Genomic DNA, 6,000 nt, shown 5'->3' with positions numbered 1-6,000 from the left:
ATAGGCTTAAAAGGAAGGAGATTAAGGAAGACAGACTTACAATCTTTTGCCTAATGTAGGAATATATACTACAACTGCTACCTGGTCAGAGCTTCTTGATTTCTATGATGGTATTTTGTAAGCTAGTGCTTTAGTGTACTAAAGAATAGCATCTTGGAGAACTAAATGAGTTAATAGATTTTCCTTAAATTGGAGCAATTTTCTTCTCCTTTATTGACTCAGGAAAGCTAACTGTCAAAGAGGCATAGCATGGTGGAGATAATACCCTGAGGTAACAGAACTCTATTATGTTGTATTCCATTAGAGATGAGCTGAGGGTATTTTGGACAGAAATCTCACTGGGTAATAAGGAGGGATTGGTAGCAGAGACTTTATACTATATTTTCTCCAGATTTTTCTACATTGTACCTTAGTAACATTATCACAAATAGAAATATCCCAGGCTCCCTTTTTCCTCTTAAAGCAATCTAATGTTAACACTAAATTGGAGATTATCATGGAAGTAAATGACATTAAGGTGAACAGAGAAATATTCAATCTCCCTTTGAATGAACGTTTCAACTTACCTTATCATCTTCCTCCCAGTTTTCCTCCTCCCAGTACCTTTATCACAAATAAACAGGCTAGTAACTTTGCAGCTACTCCTGAGTACCAGCCGACTCTTCTTCAGAGGAAGTTTTACTCTCTTCTGATTCTTATACCAACTAAGACTCAAACATTCTTTCTATGAACTAATGTTTCCTGTTATAAGTTTTATAAAACCAAATATATTTCTTCTTTACTAGTCATGTCCTGAAATATTTTTGTCTATAAGAGTATATATTAAAATATATTAAAATTGCTTTAAGAGTATGTATTAAAATTGCTTAATGCTTGGTAAAAATACTATCTTCATGCTAGAATTCGGAAGATTCTAGTTACCTTAAGGAAGGAAATTATGCCTAAATAACCAAATTAACCCCAAATTATGCGGTTTGTGGCATTCTCTATCTTTCTCTTTTTTGTGTTTAAAATCCCTTTTACTGAGATCCCATCAGCAGTGCAATCTGTTCTTGACATTAAGCTCCTTCTTCCTTTGAATGAATGCTTTCTTCTCCACAGTCTGGAAGCGGCCATAGCTAAACTTGGATATAGTGTCAATGAACTTAAGGTCAATCTTTTCCAGAGTCTGCCTTTTGGTCTGTACCAGCAAGGACTTGTGGAGGGTGAACACTTGCTTCTTGGTTCCCACCACACAGCCTTTCAGGATGACAAAGTCATTGGTCACTTCTCCATAGTGAACAAAACCACCCACAGAGTTGATGCTCTTGTCAGACAGGTCATAGTCAGTGGAGGCACTGTTCTTGATCAGTTTGCCATCCTTGATAAGGTGGTTCTGGCCAGTCTGGTAGATCTTCTTCTTGTTCTCAGTGTAGTGATGGTAGCCTTTCTGCCCAGCCTATGCCACAAAGAAGGCTACACGGGCAGGATGCCATGCCCCAATACATGCAACCTTGCATGGCTCTCAGTGGGTCATGCAGAGCAGCTTCTTAGTGTGCCAGCGATTGGTGACCCCTTTCTAGCCTTTGCCCTTGGTCACCCTGATGATGTCAATCATCTCATCCTGCCCAAACACTTGGTTCACAGGGACTTGCTGCTCTAGCCTCTCCCAGGCCCGGTCCAGATTCTCAGCCAGAGTGACCCTCTTTACCTGGATCTCCATCAGGTAGGCCTTCTTCTGGCATAGAGGAAACAGGTGCATCTGCGTGCGGGCAATGATGCGAATGACCTGGTGGTACTTTTTCATGCTGTTAAAGTTCTTCTCCAGCTGCTTCTTGCTATTGTCATCCTAACATTTCTTGCAGTATTTGGTGAAGGCCACCTTCTTAGATTCGTGCAAGTTCTTGTAGAAGTGCCTTTTGCACTCATCACTGCTATGCTCAGCAAAGATGGTCTTGAAGGTCTGGAGGCCTCGAAGGGTATCCGTGTAGCCCACAATTCCTATAGCCATCATGGGTGGTGTCTCCACAATGGTCACAGCCTCCAAAACTTCCGTCTTGTTCACCTTGGACCCTGGACTATCAACTTCCTGCACAATATGGGTCATACTAGCCTTGTAGCCCAGGAAGGCTGTGAGGTGGACCAGATTTGAAGCATCATCACTGGAGAAGCTCTCTACCTTCCCACAATGATTGATGCTGTGCTTCTAGGCAAGAAGCCCAGGGAGCCATGTCTGGGAGCAGAGAACTTCCTGTGAGACATCTCACCATCAAATCCCATCTGTAGAGGAGCTGTGGCATTGGTAATGAAGAGACTGTCCTGAATTTCATTCCTGTTGAAAAGGAGCAGAATAATTGGCTAGAAGAAATTTCAGAAGTAATGAGACTTTCACTTTTATCAATAAGAATGAAGAAACTAATCCTAAAACTCATATGGAACCACAAAAGATCCCGAATAGCTAAAGCAATTTTGAGCAAAAAGAACAAAGCTGAAGGCATCAAACTACTTGACTTCAAAATATAATACAAAGCTATAGTAACCAAAACAGCATGGTACTGACATGAAAACAGACACAAGGACAAATTGAATAGAATAGAGGGCCCAGAAATAAATCCACTTATCTACAGCCAACTGGTTTTTGACAAAGGTTCTGAGAACACACACTAAGGAAAGGACAGCCTCTACAATAAATGGTGCTGGAGAACTGGATATCATATGTAGAAGAATGAAACTAGACCCCTAACTCTCACCATATACCAAAATCAACTCAAAATGGATTAAAGACTTAAATGTAAGACCTGAAACTATAAAACTACTAGAAGAAAATATAGGGAAAATGTTTCAAGACATTGGTCCAGGCAGAGATTTTATGGAGAAGACTTCAAAGGCATAGGCAACAAAAACAAAAATAGACAAATGGGACTACATCAAACTAAAAACCTTCTGTACAACAAAGGAAACAATAGAGTGAAGAGGCAACATGCAGAATACAGAATAGCATGCAGAATATTTTCAAACTATTCACTTGACAAAGGATTAATATCCAGAATATATAAGGAATTTAAACAACCCAACAGCAAAAAATCTCAAGTAATCCAATTAAAAAATAGGCAAATGACCTGAACAGACATTTATCAAAAGAAGCATGCAGATAGTCAACAGAGATATGAAAAGTGCCCCACGTCAGTAATCATCAGGGAAATGCTAATCAAAACTACAATGAGATATAGTCTCACCTCAGAATGGCTTTTATCAAAAAGACAAAAAATAACAAATACCTGTGAAGATGCAGAGATAAGGGAACTATTATACACTGCTGGTGGGAATGTAAATTAGTACAGCCACTGTGGAAAACAATATGGAGGTGCCTCAAAAAACTAAAAATAGAACTACTATATGATTTAGCAATCCCACTACTAGGTATTTATCCAAAAGAAAGGAAATCAGTATACTGAAAAGAAAATGAAGAGGAAAATAACTTCATCGGTATATGTGAAAATGAAGGCAGAGACTGGAGTGATGCATCTACAGGGCAAGGAATGCCAAAGATTGCCAGCCACCCCCCAGAAGCTAGAAGAAGCAAGCAAAGATTTTTCCTTACAGGCTTCAGAGGAAGTATGGCCCTGCCAATACCTTGATTTTGCACCTTTAGTGTCCAGAACTGTAAAAGAATAAATTTTTTTTGTTTTAAGCCACCTGATTTGTGGTACTTTGTTACAGTAGCCCTAGGAAACTAATCCAGGGGGCAGTGTAATGAGAGAATTTATTGGGATTAACCTGATCAGTTTGCTCAAGTTTTATACAAGCTCACCAGCCTGAGGCATTTGGCCACTGCTTTCCTACACAGCATGTATTTCTATGGCTGTTTTCTCACAAAGGTTTTCTAGAATTGGCTTTCCAAATGGGAGGAAGAATAGTGAAAGAGAGGGAACATTTTCTCCTCCACTCTTTTAATTTTGGAATTAGCAAACTGGAGAAGAAAGCATGTGTGATTTTGCTGTTGTAGGTTCTGGGTACGCTTTCATAGGCTCCAGCATATTGTTAGTTTGTATGATGCATGTGCTGTATCTTAGTTTCCTGTTACTTTCCTCTTATTCTAAACGTCGAATGCTACTCCTTGGGATTCAGACCCGTCAAGCTGTCTAGATTATAGAAGTGTGCCTTGTACTAGAAGGTAAAAATATCGATTTCCTTAAAAACAAACAATAACAAACCAATCCCCCCCCCCCCCCAAACTGGCTGCTTATTCTAACAATTTGCATTCTTATCATTATTTAAGCTGTTAATTCATTTGATAAAAATTACCTAATAAGTACAAATTCTTATATTCAGTAAGGATTGGGCAGCTTTGCCTTTTAGGAAAAATTCTTACCATCTAAAACCATCACAGTGCAATACTTTGACTCTCGTGTCATCACTGTTAGATCTATGAGTTGGTGAAATGAACACCGTTTTATAAGGTTAAAAATTAAGACAATATATTATTTGGATCTCTCACGTCCTGTTTACTGGTAAGACTGTTTTGTGTAACTAGTAAACAGACCTCTAAATTATACAAAGTGATATTCCAACTCGCTATTTAAACTTCATTAACGTTCCCAGAGACCTACCAGTGCCAGAAGGAATAATCACTCTGGATAGAAAATTGATATGAGAACTTATGTAAGTCTTTAATTTAGAAGTAGCAAAAATCCATTTCCAGCTAGAGTTAGCTGTGCTGTATCAGAAGTTCTTAAGGTAAATGTCATAAAAATTTGTTTTCTTGAATCACATTTGGCTACACATACTTTTAACATATAAATGCTAGAAACTGCTCCAAAGCAAAATTATGGCTTTTTTGCTCTATATACTATCTCGACATCATTTTTCTAAGTAGGTATCTGTGAAGCTGGTTTGAAGGGGAAGAAAAAATAAATACATACATACATATATATATATATTTTCACCTTGTATGTTTAACTTCATGCTGTCCAACAGTCGAAGACAGTGATACTGGTTCCATTCCTAGTTAGGCATGCTTTTGGATTTTCAAAACACTAATTGTCTTGGATTTGAACTGACCCTTCTATATTCAGTTTACTACAACTCCTCATTTTCTTTTCTTTTTTTTATCATTAAGACCGTAGATTACATTTCTCAAGTCAAAATAAAATTTCTTATATCAATAAAATTTTTCTCATGAGTTGCAACAGTTATCTCCTTTCTGTATTGATTTTTGAAATTAAGAAATAAAAAGGCAAAATATTTTGTCATTCAGTTAAGGACATTTTGAGAAATGCCAATTGACATAGGAATTCCAAGGATATAATTGCCCATTATTTCAGTACTTATAAGGTTTTTTTTCTGAAAACCTGGGAATCATGTGAACAGGTAGACTTTTGGATCAATATTCTGGGGTAGATCTTGATATTATGTTTTTCTAATGAGCTTCCAGGTAATAATGTTGCTGCAGGTTTAGACACCACTTGATATAGCAAGAATGTAGTGATCTCTTTCTCCTTTTTTGGAAACAGAACTCTATTGGAAAACCCATTCTATGTACTATGAAACATGCCCAGGTATCGGCCAGAATCTCCCCTAAGTGATTTGGGGACTGTGGATATTTCATCTGTGATCTACAAAAGCTGGGATCATGTTTCCTGGTCCATGAATCATGTTATAACACGAAAAAATAAGGCCAAATATGAAAGAATAGGCCCAACACGAAAAAGGGTACAGGGATGAAAGACAAGTGTATGTTTCCAGGGCATTATTTGGATTCCTGGAACCAGATGTGTTTAATATATTTCACCCATGGGATTACTAGTTAATACAGTTTTTCACTTATACTAGTGTGTTTCTTCCTCTCCTGTAATCAAAAGTCCTGATAAATATCCCAAGTTACCAATTCAATAAATTATGACAAGGTGAGTTTGATAAGCATAGTTAATGCAAAAGTGGAGCAAGACAACTCACTCATGTCCTTATGTAACCTAAGGGACATTTACTGAACTTAAGATCTGAAAGTATTCCAATGCAAAC

The 6,000-nt window shown here is 37.8% G+C and overlaps 1 pseudogene; it reads right to left on the bottom strand.

The window, feature by feature from the left end:
- Window positions 1-1,033: 1,033 nt before the first annotated feature.
- Window positions 1,034-2,241, bottom strand: LOC103593118 (annotated as a pseudogene).
- Window positions 2,242-6,000: the final 3,759 nt, after the last annotated feature.

Source organism: Galeopterus variegatus, unplaced genomic scaffold (assembly GCF_000696425.1).
Source record: "Galeopterus variegatus unplaced genomic scaffold, G_variegatus-3.0.2 Scaffold1278, whole genome shotgun sequence".
Lineage (NCBI taxonomy): Eukaryota > Metazoa > Chordata > Mammalia > Dermoptera > Cynocephalidae > Galeopterus > Galeopterus variegatus.
The sequence above is the reverse complement of the archived record's forward strand: the minus strand, read 5'-3'. Positions and strand labels throughout refer to the sequence as shown.